Here is a 20,815-nt window from a genome sequence, read left to right on the forward strand (position 1 = left end):
TAGTGAGCCTGGAACTTATGGATAAATTATATAAGGCCTACGACCATGCAATAAGGTATAAATATTGTTGTTTGATGAAGAGGTTTGTAAAATAGAGTGTAAAATTTGGATTTTGTCTTCAAGGCAAGATGTATAACTTAACGTGATCAGAATACGTACTTGGGTCTTCAATTTCTAACATAATTTTGACATAGTCTTATTTATGTTAGAATAAGTAAATAAACTCAATGGTTGTCAGCTTCACCTATGATCCCAATATTATTGCTCAAAATGGCACAAATATTAACTGCTACAGATTGAGCCTTTAGTGTTCACTAATCAAACTTTAATTGCATTATTTCTAATTATTACTGTGCTTGGATTTCAGCTATAGTTACAGAGATACTGTTTATTATAACATTATGATTTCCAGCAATTTATTACATTAGAGTAGACTACATAAAGACTGTTAACAGCAGTATTTGTAAAAGCACACCAGAATGTCTCATTTGAGATCTAATTAAGGCAATCCATGAAGTAATTAATAGAAACACACAGTTTTGAGAAAGAGAAGAAAATCTTCCTCAGTTTGACACCTCAAAGATGAAGCGATTTCAGTTTTTTCATCGAGAGCTTCTTTTGCTTAATAAAGACCACATTAAAAAAACATGAGGTTTCATATTTATTTATTCCCTTCTGTCTTCTAAGCTCTCTTCATTATGCATTATGATTTCAATCTCTAGAATCCACAGGATCATTACAGTAAGAATGAAACAACTGGAATATCATCTTAGACACAGGCTACAGTTTGCAAGTTCAGTCAAAACAGTTTGTGTGATCAGTAGTTATTTGAAATTCATATTTAAATTGCTCTTCCTCCACACATTGGAATGAAGGAACTTGAATCCATAAAATCAGAGTTAACAATGTCATCTTAATACTATCTATCGTAAATCCTTGTATACTTACAAGGAGTCTGGCAAACGATCAATTCAATAGGTATTTCTACATCCTGTTTTTCTTAGCTTAAATGGATGTTAGGGTGTGCCAATCCACACACAGCTGCATCTAATACATGAAGCCTCAAAACAACCATGTCTTTCCCTAATTACCTCCTAAATCAACCTCTTGGGGATGTGGGTAGCAGCCTGAAAACACAGAACACAGACATTCCTGCATGGTAAAGAGCAGAGAACCCTGGAGCACAGATGGGGACAGGAGAGCCAGATACACTTAGAGAATCACAGCAGACCCCTGAGTCTCAGATCCCCATTTGTCAGATGAAGAGGATGAGCAGCAGTATTGATTTCCAACACCACACACACCACAACCTTTGATGTGTGTGTGTGTGTGTGCAGAACTCTATGAACAGCACTTAGCTTTGTGCCAGGCCTTCTTCCAAGCACTTTCTGAACATTAACGAGTCACATTTGTCATAACTACCTTTTGATTTTCCAAACAGGATTGTTCACTAATAAACAATTCATATCCAACTCTCCCATCCAACGTACAGTTCAATGACTTTGAGTACATTCATAAAGTGTCCATCACCATAGTCAATTTAAAAATGCATTTGATACCTTAGACAGAACTCTGTATTCCTTAGCCCTCACGTGCACGTGCACCCATTTTCCCACCTCTCCCAGCCTTAGGAAACCACTAACGCATTCCTGTCTCCATAGATGGGCCTGTCCTGTGTTTGATGAGGCAGAAACACATGATCTGTGTTCCTTTGCACCCGGCTCCTTTCACTTGAAAGTCTGTTTGGGGTTCATCCAACTTACAGAAGGTACTATTACCGCCTTCCTTCTTATTGTGAATGATATTCTGCTGTATGAATGCCCCCACATTTTATTTATCCACTCATCAATTGATGGACATTTAGGATGCTCCTACTTTCTTGATAGTCATAAATCATACTGCTAATAATAATCATGTGCAAGATTGGGTCCTGATGTTTGCTTGTATTTATCTTGGGTATATAACTGGGAGCAGAATTGCCAGGTCAGAGGGCTATTTGATGTTCAGCCTTTGGAAGAAAGGACAGGACTGTTTTCTAGCAAGGGTGCCCTTCTGTGCATTTCCACCTTCCCTACATGAGGGTTCCAATGTCTCTATATCCTGGCTGACATTCGTCATGTCTTTTTGATGATATTCTTGTTAGTGTGAAGTGATATCTCACTATGGTTTTGACTTGAATCCTTTGATGGTTATAAATGTTGAACATCTTTTCATGTGCTTCTTGGCTAATTGTATTTCTTCTTTAGTGAAATTGTTATGGTGAGATTGCAATAAATCACCAAGTCAAGATCTCAAAGCAGGAGATGGAATATTTACTTGCAAGCTGATGGGCCAAGAGGCAGGCTCCAAGCCTTCACCCCTCGACCCCCTCCAGGGGTTAGAGCACGTCTTTTATAGTTCAGAACCACAAGTAAAGCATGTCAGTACTTTAATTCTACATGACTGTTACTGTGATTCAAAACCACAAACAAAAATCATGAGATCTAAAATCATAAGCAGAAGGGGAAGCAGGTCCAAATGACACTACTTGAGTACAATTTAAAGAATGGTTACTAATGTCTAGACAACATTCTTTGACATTCTATCCATAGGGTATATTGCACAAATACAATGTATAAGAATAGAAGGGACAATTTTGCCATTTTGCATCGCCAAATATGCTATGCTAAGCAACTGTCAATGGGTAGAGAGGTGAGGTGTTCCCACTGGAGAAGCATTTCCTACATGACATGGAGACTCAGGGTTAAATGGAGTCTGTTTGGTCATTGCCCATATAGCCTGGTCTATATTAAAATGTCCTTTCAAATGCATTGCTCTTTTTAAAAGTTGGTTTCATGTCTTTTTGCTATTTTTTAAAAATTATTTTATTCTAATTAGTTTTACATGACAGTAGAATGCATTTATACATTTTGATAGATCATACATAAATGGAGTGTAATCTCTCATTTTTCTGATTATTCATATTATGGATCACATCGGCCATGCAGTCATTGATTGATGAGTTAATAATACATTCTATGTACCATTCTCTTATCAAATATGTAATTTGAAGAAATTTTCTTCCATTCTACAATTGTATTTTCACTTTCCTGATGGGGTTTATTGACACACAGGTTTTTTTCATACCAGGGGTTGAACTCAGGGCCATTCAACCACTGAACCACATCCCCAGCCCTTTTTTGTATTTTATTTAGAGACGGGGACTCACTGAGTTGCTTAGTGCCTCACTGAGGCTGGCTTTGAACTCGCAATGCCCTGCCTCAGCCTCTCGAGCCCCTGCTTTACAGGGGTACACCACCATGCCCAGTGACACACAGAGTTTTTAATTTTATCTCTCCCTTTACACACACACACACACACACACACAATTTACTTCCTATATTTTTGCTTTCATATTTAAGAAAACTTTACCCAATTTAAAGCTCCACCTGAATTTTTAATTTAAATTATTTTAGTTTAAGGATCAACCGTTTTTAATTTTTACCTCAATATGTACTGAAAATGAAAGCCCCCTACGCTGAACCTGTGTTTCAGACCCTCAGTTCATATTTGGTATACACAATGACACAATATCTCCCTACAGTTTTAGTATTCAGGTAGTATGCCATTTTATACAATCTTATTCGAGATATTGCATTTTCCACTTGCAACACAGTGCTTATAAAGTCAATGTGACTTCCCTCCCCTGTGCACATGTTCCATGTTCAAGTATCGAGAATGTCCAGTAATGTACTAGAGGAACAACTTTAAAACGCTCACAAAATTTGCTGTATATTTGGGCTCTTTTATATTTCACTGTGTAGAAAAATGCTACATCTGTACTGAATCAACCCCTTCAATGGTGGGCCCAGAGGATGGACCACCAGAGGGAGGAGCTCACCCACCAGGGAATCCCCCAGTCTTGCCTCCTGCACTCTGATGTGGCTTGGTGATGGTGGGGTTGCAGACTTTCTCCAGCTCTTTTTGTTGATGTTCAAATTCCCCCTTTTCTGCAGTCTGATTCTTATTTGGTCAGTGGATGATTTCATTACATCTGTCAAGAATCTTCTCTTTGTCCTCATCATTTATTTGCCTTGAAGTTTCTCATCTTCTACAGTTGCTTTCATATTGAATTCATAGGACTCTAGCAAATTGTCCCTCTGCTTGCTTTTCAGCTTCCTGAACCACGTGCTCAATGTTCTTGCTCAGACTTTGTCATTAGTGATGGTAACCTTGTTCTCTTTTCCTGTACTCTTGTCTAAAGCAGAGGTGGTGAGACGCTGTTGGCATCAATATCAAAAGTGACTTCAATCTGAGGAACACCACAAGGTGCAGGAGGTTTGCCTGTGAGTTAAACTTGCCAAGCAGGTTATTATCCTTGGTCATGGAACGCACACCTTCATATTCACAAATAAGCACACCAGGCTGGTTGTCAGAGTAGGTCATGAAGGTCTGTGTCTGTTTGGTAGGAATGGTGGTCTTGTACTTGATGAGGACAGTCATGACTCCACCAGCAGTTTCAATCTGGTGGTGAAAGGGAAGGAGGTAAGGGAAGGAGGAGTGACATCCAAGAGCAGTCAATCTTGAACATTTGCAGACTTATCTCCAGATAAAATGGCTGCCTGGAGAGGTGCACCATAAGTAACAGCCTCAACAGGGTTGATGGTCTAATTCACTTCTTTTCCATTGAAAAGGTCCTGCAGAGCTTCTGAATCTTGGGAATATGAGTAGAACCCTTCACCAGTACAATATCATGGATCTGTGACTTGTCTAGCTTGGCATCTTGAAGAGCTTTTTCTACAGGATCTAGGGTGCCATGGAACAGGTCAGCATTCAGCTCTTCCAATTGAGCACAGGCAATGGAAGCATAAAAGTGGATTCCTTCATGAATCAATCTCAACACTGGCCTGAATGCTGGGAGAGAGGGTACACTTATCTCTTTCACATGCGGTACAGAGATGTCAGACAGCTCTTTTGTTCTCACTGATGTCCTTCTTACCTTTGTGCTTGAACCCAGCAATAATAGGATTGACCATACAGTGGTCAAAGTCTTCTCCATGTATGTGAATGTCTCCAGCTGTGGATTCGACCTCAAAGATTCCATCCTCAATAGTGAGGATTGACCATGAAAAGTGCCTCAGGTAGCAAATCTTGATGGTGATTTATGTAAATATCAAAGTCCTTACATGTAAGTAATTTGAATTAACTTACCCCAAAATAACTTTCTATATTTTAATATGTTTTTGTTTTAGAAGTTTGAGATTCACTGTAAGTCCCTAAGATAATGCAGGGAATTTCAAGTACCTCACGCCTCGTTCCCTCTGTTGTTTAGAGCTTACGTTGGGATGTGCCTTTACTACAATTCTGAACCAATGAAAGTATATTATATTAACTGACATCCATACATTCTTTGTAGTTTCTGAGTTTTAATCCAACATCCTTTTTTTCTCCTTCCTGGATCTCATGTGATTTTTCCTCACCATGTCTCCTTGGGTGACTCTTGGTAGTGTCAGTCTCTCAGGCTTTAATTGTTTCTGATGACCTTGGAAGTTTTGAAAAATTTTGGCCAGGTATCTTGTAGAATTCATGCAGAGTGAACAGAATGACCTCCAACTGGTATTTTCCTGATGCTTTTCTCATGACTGGAATGAAGTTCTAACACTACATTTTAAACAGTAGTATAGGATTATAACCCAGGATATAAAACAAATACTCATGAATTCATACTGATATAAAATGATTAGATAATTTAGTAATTCAGGGAAAACACACATAAGTCTCTTGTGCAGAACAATTATAAATTTATGTAGATATTCTGCCCTTGAGGTGGAATGTAATTCTCACTCTCTCTGAGTGTGGACCATGCCCAGTAGGATGGACATTGATTCTTCCCCAGTCAATCCTTCAGATGAGCATGCATCCTCCAACAGCTTGATTGGCGCCTCTGAGGGACTGCACAAAGGGCCCAGCCATTCCAGACCCTGTGCCCTCGAGACCTCAGAGTATTTCTGTAGAACTCTGAGTTATTGATAACTTGTTACTAAGAAGTAAAAACTCAATACAGTTGATAACACAATGGTTATGAAATATTCCCTAGGAGAAAGCAAAAATTTAAGTTGAAGGGAAAAAAATCAGAGATCCAATTAGATCTTTATGTTGTGAAATCATTGTTTATATTCAGAGAAGAATAAAAAGTAGTATACATTAAATCTACCTTTTTCAAGTGTTAATTTTATCTGTATAATATAGGAGACTTAATTGTTCTGTGAATGATTATGATGTCTTTCCTGGCATATTGGAAAGAACCAGGATTCAGGTCCCAGGGGGATAGACTTTGTGGCAGTTGCTAGTGTATTTTCCATATACTTCCACTTTCTGCTTTATAACTGGACCTACTTGTGACTCAGGAATGGGACCAGCTGATAAACTTTGTACGGAGAAGGAATGTGGGAAGGATCTGGTTCACTGCTGGGCTGCAGCATTTATTTTGACACTCTGTTTCAAGATTTCTTGCCCACTTTGTTATAAGCAATAGTGAGTTTAGAGATGGTCAATTCTTAAAAAAAATAAGGTTGTGATGAGCAGGCCTCTGCTATCAGCTTGTGAAGAACATGTAACATGATAGGGAAATAAACTTTCATTGTTTTAAGTCATTGAAATTTTACATTTTATATTTTACTATAGCATAACAAACCTATCCTGATTCATAAAAGGCTCCAATGCCCACTTTAAATTTACTAAATTTATAAACTTGAGCAAATTGCTTACATTCTCTGGTTGTTTCCACAATTATACAGTGTGTCAGGGGGAGGGTAAGAGTGGTAAGAGTAGCTAGTTCCTCGGGGTTATTAGGACAAATGAGATAAGTCGTAATTTTTTTTTTTTTTTTTTTAGTATAAGGTCTTCCAGGTTCATCCATGTCACTGAAAGGGTCTGGCCTCCTGTACCTCTGCCTTGCCACAGACCTGCTTCTTGGGCTGCTTGTGTCTGTGTGTGTGGGCGTCTTGGCAGGTTGCTGCAGGCTGTGGGTCAGGGTTCTGTTTCAGACTCAGTCTGGCCACCGTCCCTGTCTAGTTTGAAGCCCTCACCTCGCTATCAGAGTGAGACTCGTAAGACAGAAATCATGGTGGGAGTTTCTGCCTGTCACTCTTTGATGACACTCATGTCCCCAGGATAAGTGTACTGAGCATGTCACTGAGGTCTCCTGGGGTCATACTCCTTCCTGTGTGTCCAGCCTCATCCACTGTGGGCAGCTTTGGGCTTCGTCCTGGAACAGGAACTACCCCATTTTCATTTCCACCACTGCCCCTGGCTGCTTCTCAGCCCTGCCAACGGTTGTCTCTGTGGGAAGCATCTCTATCTCAGGGCTGCTGCTTCTCTCCTTCTGCTCAGCCCTCTCTCTCTCTAGAAACCTTTGCTGAAGCCACAGGGCTCCTCATCCAAGCCCAGTCACCATGTGACCGCTTCTGCCTCCGGACTTACCACTGCACATTATGGCCCATGGTCCTGGGTGCCTCCCCATTCCAGACTGGGAGCTTCCCACAGGCCAAAGCTGTTGTTTGTCCTCTTCCCCAGCAGTGCTTTGAACAGGTCCTGGTACATATTTAATGTTCAGCACTGAGTAAGAGACGGGGGCTAGGACCAACATTTTCTGATTCCTTTTTGAAAGTTCTTCCCAATACATTGCATCTCATGAAAATGTGACATTAAAAATGAATTCTGGAAGATAAATTCAAGTGGTCAAGTGGAACCAAATATGATGAAGGCATTTTCAATCTGTCCTTCACGACATTTCAGAAAATGTCTCTATTCTGAGGCTCAATATGAATCCAGCCAATTTGAAGGTAAAAGCTGTTCTCTGCCTGACTGTCAAAACAGGAGGAAGGGTCTTTTGGTGGGCATGTGTCTGTGTCCTGGGATGTAAACACTGGACATTTTTCCGATTAAGACTTCTCTAATGAGAAACTTGGCACATCCAGCAAAAAGCCAACCTTAAGGCAGAGAGGAAAAGCAAACCTCAAAGATAAAGTTTGTGGAAAAGACCTAGACCCAGCGGACTTTGATTTCTGAACCTGCGGTGATTGGGATGGTGGTGATGTGGGGACAGTTTGTGTATTGGTGTGTTCCATGACGCCCTCAGGCCAGGCTGGAAGCGTGCATGGTCCTGGGACTTGAAGAACACCAGCAAAAATGTGGGAGTCAAAACAAAAGTAAAAAGAGGGCAGCGGGGGCTTTGAAGTAACAAACATCCCGCCCCAGGCACTGGCCCCTGGAGATGGAATCAGGCTGCATCTGCTTAGGAGAATGAGTTAACTGTAGTTCAGAGTGCTTGGTCTCCTGACGGTGTGTGCAGGCTCCTGCCTAGATGATGGATAAATGGGCTTAACCACTGATGTTCTAGGAAAAACGCGTGTTGAATTTGTAAAGAGAGATCCACAAAGACGTTGTAATGAGGTAGATCTACAAAGTCTTGGTCACAGAGAGAATTCCAAGGAGTCCTTGTCCAGCAAGAGTGAGCACCCAACAGGCTGGACGGCTTCTCTCGTGTTGGGTGCTTTTTATTTGAAGCCTCGTTACTTTCATACCATTCAGCAGCAAGGGGACGTCCTCCTAATTGAATGAATCAGTCACCTAATTGGTATTCGTATGATATTCATAACAACCGAGGCAAATTGGGAGGGGGAGGGGATGACAGACGTCCATGTGCATAACCGGGAAGGTACCAGGTAAGCCAATCCAATTTGATCAATGGGATAAAAAAGTAACCGATCCAGGGAGGGATTTAGTGTTTGGTTTTGCTTCGTTTTGTTTCCCCCCAACAACTGGAAAGCAATGTGAAGAAAAATTCAGTGTCTGCAAATAAAACCTAGGATTAGTCATGACCTTTTCCTGCTGTCCTGTGGAGTGGAACAGCACCATTGGGCTGTAATATTTCATGAATCTGGAGCAAAAGAACAGACAGGTCATTCATTTCACCAAGCTGTGTTCTAACCTGGTATTGAATGTGACTCTAACATTGATTGCCCCAGTCCATGCTTATATATCATCAGGCACGGAGAACAAAGTTGTTTGGGAATGTTCCTGACTCTGATCTTATTCAATCCTTATGCAGACTTTGTTCTAAATTAGAGATACATGAGGACCTTCGTTTCAAATGGACCCATGTGGACTCTGTGGATTTCAAACCTGTTCTTATTTCACCAAGTGGAAAGACAAGGAGGGCAAATTGTGAGCCACGCTCCTGCTTGCCCCTGTCTCCCGCATGGCGCGTGGCGGGCACGACCACCAGACAGCAGAGGCCTTTTCCAGTGAGGACTAACCTGGCTTTGCAAGCCCGCACAGGGGTTTCCAGGGAGTGCCAGAGTGTCAAGTGGCCCTGCCGATTTCTGTTCTGAGTTTACCGCAGTTTTTTATTGCACGAGACTGACCTATGAAAAGTCGTTCAAGTTCAAGTCCTCCGTATTTCCTGTTCTTTCTTGACGAGGTCTTGAAAATAGGTGCTGAGTAACTCTGAAATGGTGATCGGGGAGGATGGACTTTACAGAATGTACCAATGTAGTACCGAGGGGAAGCAGACCACCGAGGGCCGAACTCACATCCAGCCTCCTGATTTGAGGACAGCCGTGGCTTCCAAGCCGTCTCCGTCTGGTCCCTCTCATGGGCCTTGGAGGAGCGGAGGTGCAGAGGGCTTGCCTGGGCAGCCTGGGCAGGAGGCACAAGGCGGTGGAGGAGCGCAGGCTGCAGGAGAACGTGATCTGCTCTCTTTCCCCGACTCTTATCTGTGTTGCCAGCAGGGGACTCAGTGGTGGAAAGCGGGCCAGCTCTGTGTTTCCTGGTCTGGAGTCATAACATCACCGTTTCCTGCCCCTCCGGTTCCACCTTGAGCCTGCAGGTGAGCCAGGCTGAGTGCTGACCATCCGCTGGAAGAATCTGACAGCCATGCCTCTCTCTAGTCTGCTCCATCAGCGGCCAGTCTCCTGAACCTGGCCAAACTCCCTATGTGGGCATCTGTTCTGCTGGCCCGGCTGCCTCTTGTCTCTGGGTCTCAGATGCCCCTTCTCGGGGTGACCTGCAGCTCACAGACCTGGCTTCCCCAGGCCTATTAGTCTGTGTTTGGTGAAGCCCCTTCACCTTGCCAGCATCTGCCCTGTACCTTCCATTCCTCCCACAGAAGAGTTCTTCACAAACTAAAGGGTTTTTCTTTTCTAAGGAAACTAATCAATAAATGGGCCAAGGAACTGGACAGACACTTTAAGGAAGAAGACATACAGGCGATTAATAAATATATGAAAAAGTGTTCAACATCTCTAGTAATTAAAGAAATGCAAATTAAAACAACTCTGAGATTTCATCTTACTCCAATTAGAATGGCTATTATCAAGAACACAAACAATAATAGATGTTGGCATGGATGTGGGGAAAAAGGCACACTTTTACATTGCTAGTGGAGTTGCAAATTGGTGCAGCCACTCTGGAAAGCAGTATGGAGAGTCCTCAGAAAACTTGGAATGGACCCACCTTTTGACCCAGTTATCCCACTCCTTGGTTTATACCCAAAGGACTTAAAATTAGCATCCTACAGTAACGCAGCCACATCAATGTTTAGAGCAGCTCAATTCACAATAGCTAGATTGTGGAACCAACCTAGATGCCCGTCAACAGATGAATGGATAAAGAAGCTGTAGTATATATACACCATGGAATTTTATTCAGTCATAAAGAAGAATAATATTATGGCATCTGCAGAAAAAATGGATGGAATTGGAGAATATCATGCTAAGTGAAATAAGTCAATCCCCAAAAAACAAAAGGCTGAATGTTTTCCCTGATAAGTGGATGATGATATATAAAATGGGGTTGGGGGTGAGAGAAGAATGGAGGGACTTTAGATTATGTGGAGGGAAGTGAGAGGGAGGGGGTGTGAAAGATGGTGGACTGAGAGACATCATCACCCTGTGTCCATGTGTGATTACATGAATGGTGTGACTACATCACGCACAACCTAGAAAGGAAATGATGGACCCCATTTGTGTACGATGAATCAAAAGGCAGTCTTTAAAAAGAAAATAAAGAAAAAACCTCTCCTCAGGTCCTCTTTCCTTGGTGGCCCCTGATTGTTGACATGACAGCTGGGACTGGGAAAGGTGGCGGTCACTGCTACTCCCTGAGTATGAGTAGGGTCACCTGCAGGGTGCAGCCTGTTGTTACCTGTAGAACTCTCCAGAGGGGCACGTGCTCTTCAGAAGTTGCGTTCTGAGGAAAATCCCTGCACTTTTACCAATCCAGTTCCTACTGAGGTGGATTTCCTTGGCCTCTGACCCCATGTCCTCTGTCTGCTCCAGGATCTGACCCTGGGCACCACACCCCAACACAACGGGGCTCCTCGGGCTTCTCCTGACTGTGTCAGCTTTGCAGAGTTTCCTTGGAGTTGAAGAGTTTGCTAATTTTTGAAGCAGGGATCAGTCTTCTGTAGCTTGTCTTTTGTGGGGATTTTTCTGGTGTTTTTGTCGTGGTTGGAACGAGGCTCCGGTGTTCAGGAGGAAGGCCGCAGAGGCGAGCTCTATTCTTTTGACATCACGTTGAGGGTACATTCAAGCCACCTGGCTTCTGGTTGACGATAGTGTCCTTGGTCACCTGGTCGACGTGCTTGCCAGGTTTCCCCACTGCCGTGTCTGTCTGCCCACCCCTTCCATGGCATGCTCTGTGACAGAGGTACTGTGCACAGCCGGTAAGGGGCGAGGCTTGGACTGCATCTCCTGGAAGCCAGGGATCTGCACACAAATTTGGAATTGTGCAACAAGAGATTTGTCTTCTCCAATTGTTCATCAGTGGATACTTTTTCATATCTCTATGTGTTCATGGATATTTATTTATTTTTCTTTTTGGGTGACTGAACCCAATGATGCTTTACCAGTGAACTCTGTCCCCAGTCCTTCATATTCTTTGAAACCTAAGTTGCCTAGGCTGCCCTTGAACTTGTGATTGATCCTCCTGTCTACACCTCCCAAGTCACTGGGATAACAGGCATGCACTGGTGCACCTAGTGATTTATGGATATTTATCTTATACATCAGGTTATTTCCCAACACCTCTGCATTTCTTTTGTTGCTCAGAGTGTTCCCGCTCTAGTGGATAAGGCCTTGCTAAACTGCCCTGAACTTGCAATCCTCCTGCCTCAACCTTCCGAGTAGCTGGGATACAGGCATGGGTCACCATGACTGGTGGGATTTGTTTTATAAAACACAAAAAATGACCTCTTGGAAGGAGTTTCAGATTCTGTGATGACGGGAGGGAGGATGTCTGCTTTGCATAGTAATTCCATCATGAACTGCACAATCTCATTGTTTCAAATCCCCCTATTGTCTAACCCTTAGGGTCTGATACTATTGCTTCATTGGAGTAAAAAAAGAAAACTTCTATAGGGTTTTAGGCAGACATCAGTGACTCACAAGGAGATAGATTAAGTGCTGCACAAGGCAGATAGGCTACCGTTCTTCACCCTTCCAGAACCAGAGAATTAACACAGTCAATGTCTGTGTTATTAGACACTGAAGGCTGACATATCCAGACAGCTCCAGATATTGATCTCAGTGCTTGGAATAATAAACACATTCTATTACAAACATTCAATTAGGTTGCAAATGAACAGAGTACAATGCCTGGTGATGTAGTACATATTTAATAAATATTTATTAGGATAATTAAGGTATTTGGAATATCATATTCATTTGATGACATATTTATGATTGCTTAAATATCTTAACTATGGTAACCCCAGTTTTGTGCGTTTCAGTTCTGAAGTTGCTTTCCCCTGTATCAACTATTCCAGTCCCTCTTAGTAGGCAGCTGATGATTGCTATTTTTGACATGAGTGCAGTTATGTAAAAATTACATTCAGCAGAAAATCTATGAAAGAAAAACCAAAGCTATCACTTCTCTGGACACTGAGATGGCAGGTGATTTTCAAGTTCGTTCTTCTTTTATGTATTTTCCTGATTTCTGTAATAAGCTTTCATTATTTTGTTAATGATTAAACAGGCTTTGTTTTTCTTTGAAGCAAAGTGCTTCTATCACTGACACAATAAATCAGTAATGTAAATGCGATTTCCATATTTTGGTTACATTACAATGGCTCCGAAAACATTCTAACTGGAAAAGTTTACGTAAAGAGAAAAATGTCACAATTACTAACGAAACTTTATTCCCAATATAACAGATTCCTTAAAAACAAAGCATACAAGAACATGATGACTTGGTCTCAGGTAACAGCTGCCGAACTCTGACAGAGACTAGGGATTCTTCTCTAATGAGCTTTGGCTGCCAAGATGAAAGCACACCACCCTGTCCTCTGCAGAAGCACCTGGTTAATGGCAGTAGTGCTTTTCCTTCCGGTAGGTTCCACGGGGAGAGCATCCTCCCACGGCATTAGCTGTGGTCAGGCATGCTTGCACTTTGAGGTATGCGTCTTTGATTCTCTCATTTCTGACTGAGTTACTAAAAGCCAGACATTGTGTGGCAATGGATTTAGGGACCAACCCCATGAAGCAAGATCACTTGGTATGCGGTAGGCCCGCCGAGGTTTCCCTTTGAAGTCTGTTCAAGGGAAAGGTTTTGCTTTCCAACAACGTAGGGATTAGTCTCCTGGACTGAGCTTCGAGTTTATCAATTTGTGGAGGTCAGTCCAGAGCAAAACCACAAAGCGTCCGGCTCAGCAAGCACGTGCGACCTTTGCCAGGCTGGCGCTCTGTCCTGAGGCGATCTCAGTGGTGGAGAGTGGGAGTGAAACGCAGGGACGATCAAAGTCACAATCGACCTGGATGGCGGAAAGCATGCCGCACCTGTGCTCTTCAACTCATATTCCAAAGTTTTATTTATAAGAGTATTTATCACCCTCTGGCTTGCAGGTGTTTCTGATGCTAATAACGATGGTGACGATGGTGATGTCTTCTCTAAATAATGAGCTTCCCTGTAACTGGAACATTTCATTCCTCATGCCTCAGGCCACATAATCTTTGGGGTTAAAATGGAACCAAATTAGCAATAACAACTCTTCCTATGTTGACATTTACCCCCCACCAAGGGTCACCGAAATCCCCTGCAATATCTGCATTTAGTTTTGTGACTCTGGGTGGGTTTCAAGGATGCTCAGGAGCTGGTCTTGCTGAGTTCCTAGTGTGATTGTCAGTGTATGCTCACACTGGGCCCTATCCCTGTCTCCTCTGTCACCACTGCCAACACACTGCAGATGCATTGCAGCAGCACCTGAGTCTCCAGAGTCTCTGTGGTGGGCTGCACTCTGCAGGGAGAACTCTGCCTCCCCCACCCACTGACTTGGCACCCTGAGGCCTGGCCAGCACCCCAACTCTCACAAGAGAAACTTGTGTTCGCTTGCATTTCTTCCCCTTTCCTCTCAGCTTCACAGCAGCTGGTGGAGTCTGACAACCGATTTCCAAGACAGACCTGGGAATCTGTTGGTGGCTGCTCCATCCACCCCTTCCATCCAGGGCTCAGGCTTCTTTCATTGGGACCCCTTCTTTAAGGCCACCCCAGCCCTGCAGCATCCACTCCTCTGACATAGGCAGAGGGTCCCTTTCTCAGAGAGTTCTGGATGACTCGAGACTGTGAGCCCACTTGCCTGAATGGCACAGGCTTTACGCCAGAGAGCATTCCTCTTGTCTCTTTATTAATTATTCATGCCACTGAGCATACACAATTCCTCACCTCTCCGAATTTCTATTCCCTCATTTGTAAACAGAGCAGAACTAGCACCCTGGGAGAGTTCCAGAATGACACAATGTGACAAACACAACATTTAAAGCCAACCTCCACCATTGCAAGAGCGTGATTCAGTGATGGATTAGCATCAGGCGACTGGGCAAGCTGAGAATCTTCTGGAGGAATGTAGGGATGGTGGGAAGGTCTCTGGCAAAACTAAGACAGAGTTAGGTTCTCCACATTTCTCCCTGCCTGGAGATTCCCTACTTCAGGTGAAACGTGGACTTAGGAAGGGAATAATCCAAAGGTAGCAGGAGTTTTGAGGAAAGAAGAGACCCTTTCCTACACACGAAGTGATGGGGGCACTGGCCTCTGCCTCAGGTCTGCAGAAATCCTGGCACCTATCCCACCAGGCCTAGGGAATTCTGTGGAATGCTGGGAGTCTGTGATTGACAGCATTAGCACCTGCTCCCCAGGACATGATGTCTCCAGATTTCCTGGGCTGGAAGGGTGGGGAGATACCACTGGGCGGGAGCAGTGAGCCGGTCCACAGCCTTACATTATCCAGAGGTCCCAAGGTCCCCATGCACTTGGATTTCAGAAATATCCAGGCCAGCTGGGAAAGGAAATGTGACCCGAGGTCAGCTCGTCAGGAATGGTGGTACGTGGTGGTGCTGACCACACTTCATCCCTCCCACAACACGGGACGCTTGGGCGAGAGACCTGTCTTCGTCCTCTCCTGCTTCTCTCCAGGTGCAAGCCCACCATCTCAACCCAAAATCTAATATCTGTCCAGAGAATGATAAGACACCAGGTCACAGACTGTGTCCGCACTCCACGAGCTCTGTCCCAGCAGCTGCTGGACCTGCCACCTGGTCATCTGAGACGCCTGCATCTAGACGAGGCTCGGCCTGCTCTGTGAGTGATGGGTCGCTCTGAGTCCTCCTGATGAGTGTCCTGGTGACCTTGGTGGACTCACCCTGTGATGTGTGCCTCCCACGTTTCTCCTTCCTGGATTTTGTCCAATTAATTTCATTTAGTTCACTGGGGTGGCTTTCCCCACGGGTAGCCTAGAAGAGCTGGAGACTCATAAACATGCCCTTTGTTCTTAGCAGTGGAGGCAGTTCCGAGCCTCATTTACTGAGGGCTTTGTCCTGACACTCTCGGCTACACGGACCTCTTGGACAGGCCCATGAGCAGCTCAGTCTGGCTCTAACACTGATGGTTCAGAGCTCACAGGCTGTTGGAGAGAACAATCAGTAGATGGGTCAGGCAAGCTCTGGAGTTCAATTTGGAGAGTTCCACTGAATTAGAATGAGCTCTTTCTAATTCATACACCACGGGTACATACACCACGCTATGCCATCCTAGCAATAACAGCCGGAGAAGGAGGCAGATACAGGTGAGGAATTATAATAACTGGTTATCGATGGAGTAACCTTTCAATACTCAGGTAGCCCACATAAAGATCTTCTTTTAAAAATGTATTTAAGAAGCATATGAAAATCCAGTCTGGGAAAACCGTGCTTGCAGAAAAACCATTATGAGTAGGTAACACAGGAACATCTTCGTCGTGCCCACTAAGGGCAAAGGCAAGGCCAACTCTCCACATGTGTCTCTGTGAGCGCTTCACATTACCTGCTGTTTTGAGGGGTTTACTGTGGAGACCCAGGGCTTCCTGATAATGGAGCAGCCTTGCAATATAACTCACCTTTTGCATGTCAGGAAGTAGACCCCAGGGAGAATGCTGGACGCAGAGGCAGGCAGGGCTAAGAGAGGAGCCTCAGGGTGGGTCCACACGCCCCCAGTGGGCAAGAATTCAGCTCTTCCAGCGGGCCTGTTGGATGCTAGGAAAGGTGGAGAGTCTGGGGACAATGAGGGACGAGGGGCAAGGGGCCTGTGTAGCAGCTGGTGAAGGCAGGGGAGACTGGCCCTTCTGGAGACCATCACGCAGAGGCACTGAGCTTGTGCGTCCCAGAGAAAGGCTTCGTCCTCTGGCAAGTGACTTTTTAATCAGGCGTGGGGGACAACTCCAGGGGGATGCAGGGTGCCCAGGCACTCTGTGAGCACTGGGAAGTGTCAGGGCTTGTGAAATGATTTCAAGGACCCAGTGAAAGCAGGGCCGTTGTTGGTCATGGATGAGTCGCAGCAAAGTTTTGATCCTACTATAAGATGCACTTTCCTGGAAAAATTCACAACGAGGTCAGTTAAAACAAAGAACACTCAACTTGTTACTGACTTGATCAAACTGGAGTTCTGTTGCTCTGGAAAACTTTAAAGAAGTGACATTCAAGCAAATAAGGTGCTGAACTTAATAAGCATTTAAAACATTAAACTATGGGGAGAAACAAGATGAGCAAATCACATGTATCAGTTTAGGATTTTAAACCACTTAAGTTTTCACACATGCGCATTCAAACCTAAAGGATTAAAAGACAAACGTGACAAATGCTGAGCAGTAAAATCACTTGTCTGCCATTAAAAGCGTCTTCCTAATTCTTCGTGATTTTTCGCTTTTTGGAGTGCTGTCTTCATTCACTTGTTCAAATGCCGATGGGTCCTTCTTATTGTGACTTGGTAGCCTTGAACATGGTCCTTATAACTTGTGCCTTGCTGTACTGAACGAGTACAGAGGGAGAGAATTCAAAGTCGCCCAGAGATCACAGAAAGAGGGGTCTTGCAAAACACGTGGCCCGCCACACACCAAGGGGAGCACTTTTCTTACATTTACAGTAGAGCTGGTAATTTGATATTTTGTTATTTTCTTTGAAATAATGTTTTGATATTTAAAAATGAAGCATCAGCATAATTCTCTGTTCTGAGTTACACTTGTCTGGTTTCAATGAGAGCATCCTTTCTGAGGCATCCACTGCTCACTGCAGAGAAATACAGAGGTCGTGTGTCTTGTAAACTTTTGCAATGATCCACAAACAGACGCACCTGATTGCTCACACACGGCTTGAACTCACGTGGCCCTTCAGGTCCTTTTTCCAGGTGGCTAATCATTTCTCTCCTGTGGTAGCGAGCGACGTGGGTAGGAATCATTCCTTTCCCTGACCTCAGGTCAAGACTGTGCCTCCTTTCTTTAAGCTGGTGGAGATTTGCCTCAAAAAGAACCGAATGGGCATGAAGCATTTTCTGGTTCCAACTGCCCATTTCACTTTTGATCAGCTACTGAAGGTTCTTTAAAACTTTTATCAGAATCTCAGTTGGTGGTGCCAAGTTTGGACATTCTGCTAAAACCTTCAAGCCAAGTACTGAGAACTCCTTAGAAGTATCACAGATCTGATAACAAAGTAAGGAGCTCCTTAGCCAATACCTAAGATCAGAGAAAGGAACCAGGGCACCAGAGGACCAGAGGGTGTGGGTGGGCTCCGTGGATTGAGGCCCGTGGTTTGCTCAAGGAGAGGAGTCAGAGGGAGGGTGTCTACCTTAATCGAGATCCCCGAGGGTACCCATCTCAGAGTAGGGGAAATGGAGTTCACACCTGCACCTCAGGGAGGTGGCTTCTTTGTACCTTGGGCCAGGTTTCCTCAGAAGCCAACTTTAGAGGCTTCAGGGAAATAGAGCCAACAGGAGAGGTCTAGCTATCTATCTGTCTTTCTGTCATCTGTCTCTGTCTCTCATATTTTTTGGAAGACATGGGCTTATGTTTATGAGATTTAGAATCCTATGATGTGTCACCTGCAAGCTGGAGACACAGAAGGCTGGTGGCATCATTCAGTCCCAACCTGACGGTCTGAGAACCAGAGGACCTGGTGGTGTGGATCCCAATCGGAAGGCAGGTGAGGCTAGGAAGGCTGTCCCAGCTGCCGCACAAGGAAAAGAGGGATAAATTCCTCCTCCCTCTGATTCTGTCTTATTCCAACCTTCCACAGGTTAGACCAGGCCCCTCCACTTTGGGGAGAACAGACTTTACTGAACCCACTTATTTAAATGCTAATCTCCGCCAGAAACAACCTCCTAGACTCCCCCAAAAGCATTGCTCATCTGGACACCCAGGGCCCAATCAGATTCACATAAAATGAGTGACCAGAGAGGAGGACCCGAGTGAAGCCGCCCCTGATGACTGGTCTGCACAGAGCCAGGAAAGGAGGAGCACCTGCAGCCCTCCCAGCTCCCGAGCTCCCTGTGTGGTTGGAGAGGCCCCTGGCACCACGCAGCAGGCCTTCCTGGACAGCGAGCCCTCTTCACCAAGCCTCCTGAAGACAGCAACCCAGGGCTCCTGGTCTGTGTCCTTGGGGATCCAACTCTGACAGAGTGGGGATTGAGCCCCCAAAAGAGACCAGGTCCAGGGGTCGTGCTGGGCGACTGGCATGGCTCAGGCAGGCGGCTCAGAGGGGTGAACTGGATCTGGATCTCCAGCAGGAGACCCTTTCCCACCGCACCTTCCACTCACTGCTGCATGAGGGGCATCCTCAGGGCAGCCACTTGTCCCGTGCTCGGCTCCCCAGACACGTGTTGTGCTTTCAGAGACCTGGAGTCTCAGGGGCTTGCAGTGAGAAGTCACTGCCTGAATGCAGACAGGGCCTGGTCAGGACCTCAAGGTGGATCACTGAACGCCAATTCTACAGGAGCAGAGTAGAAAGGAGAGGGAGGGGCCTGCACTGAGCAGCTGCCAGGAAGGTCATTCCCAAGGCCAGGGCCCGGCTGCTGGGCACACGCCTTCCCCTCCACCGTGAGCTTGCTCCAAGTCCACCTAGCAGCCCTCCTGGAGCCCGACCGGGAGACATCCAAGTGTGCTGTGAGGGAAGGAGAGCCGCACAGGCTTGGAAAATCCCCGCCTGGGTTTTTATGAGCAACAGGAGAAACAAGCCAGAAAAAGAAAGAAAAAATCCAAATGGATAAGGAATTCAGGGGCACAGTGGGGGAAGACCTCTAGAAACAATGAGAAGAATATCTAGACCCTATTAAAACATCCAGATCTTGAGTTTGTAACAGATTCTGAAACTTTTTATTATATAAGCTTGATATATTATCACAGTAATAGCTTTAAAAGATTGAATAATCATATTTGGAGAAGTAGAACATTGAGCAAATAAAATAAAATTTCATAGGATTATAAATTCAATGCTCAGCATAAGGAATAACAAACCGGTTAGAATGTGCAGTGGCAGTCAGGTGTGGTGGTGCATACCTGTCATCCCAGCAGCTCCGGAGGCTGAGGCAGGAGGATGACGAGTTAGAGGACAGCCTCAGCAACTTAGTGAGAGCCTGTCTCAAATAAGCAATCCCAAAGGACTGCGGTGTGGCTCAGTGGTAGAATGCTAGCCCAACAGGCCCTTGGGTTCAATCCCCAATATTGGGAAAAAAAAAAAAAAAAGAATAGAAAAGACATTTCAGGAGAAATGAAGAAGTTAGAATAAGAACGTCAAGCTGTGTGGTAAGACAAGGTAATCTGAGTTCCAGGAATCATGGGTGGGACTGGGAATAAGTGAAGAAACCAGAACCAGTGGCCAAATCTTGCAAATTTGAGGAAAGTATAAATGCACAGATGTAAAAAAACCATACCAAGACACAACTATTTTTCCCAAAATGATTAAAAGGATAAACATTAAAACAGGTGGGAAAAGGGACCCATCCATAGAGAAGTAAGAAAACAGCACTCGCAACTCAACCTCTGAAACAAGGCAACCTTTAAAGAAGGAAGGGGTCTTTGAAGTATGGGGGCGGGTGTCAATCTGAAATTCCTTGGCCAGAGACACACAAAAAGAGAAACATAAAAGTGAAAATAAGAGTGAAATGTGAGACCCCCTGCCACAGGTCTATACTGCAAGGGACGCTAAAGAGAGCTCTTCAGGCACGGGAAAATGGTATAGCAGGTGTGATTATACACAAAAGACGAAGCGCACTCCAAACAGTAAGCTGGGGCACACTCGTACAACAGGGTGATATTCAGCAACGAAGGAACAAAGCACTTTATATATACGCAATGAAATTCAATCTCACAAAAGATTTTCTGAGTGGTGCACACTCCTGCTGATGGATTCCTCCTATGCAAAACTGTAGGATAGGCAAAAACTAGTCTATGGTGAGGAGCATCAGAATAGAATTCTTTTCTGGAATGTGGATGCAGAGAAAAACCAGTCATGATGGTCACGGTAAGAGTTTATCTAGATAA

At 44.5% G+C, this 20,815-nt stretch overlaps 1 pseudogene across 1 annotated transcript; it reads right to left on the reverse strand.

The window, feature by feature from the left end:
- Window positions 1–3,810: 3,810 nt before the first annotated feature.
- LOC306641332 (heat shock cognate 71 kDa protein-like) lies at window positions 3,811–13,810 on the reverse strand (annotated as a pseudogene). Its single transcript has 2 exons — window positions 13,706–13,810; window positions 3,811–5,129 (listed from the first exon to the last, which is right to left on the reverse strand). The product of its transcript is annotated as a heat shock cognate 71 kDa protein-like (transcript).
- Window positions 13,811–20,815: the final 7,005 nt, after the last annotated feature.

This window comes from Sciurus vulgaris (assembly GCF_902686455.1).
Source record: "Sciurus vulgaris genome assembly, chromosome: 12".
In the NCBI taxonomy this organism is placed as follows: Eukaryota; Metazoa; Chordata; class Mammalia; order Rodentia; family Sciuridae; genus Sciurus; species Sciurus vulgaris.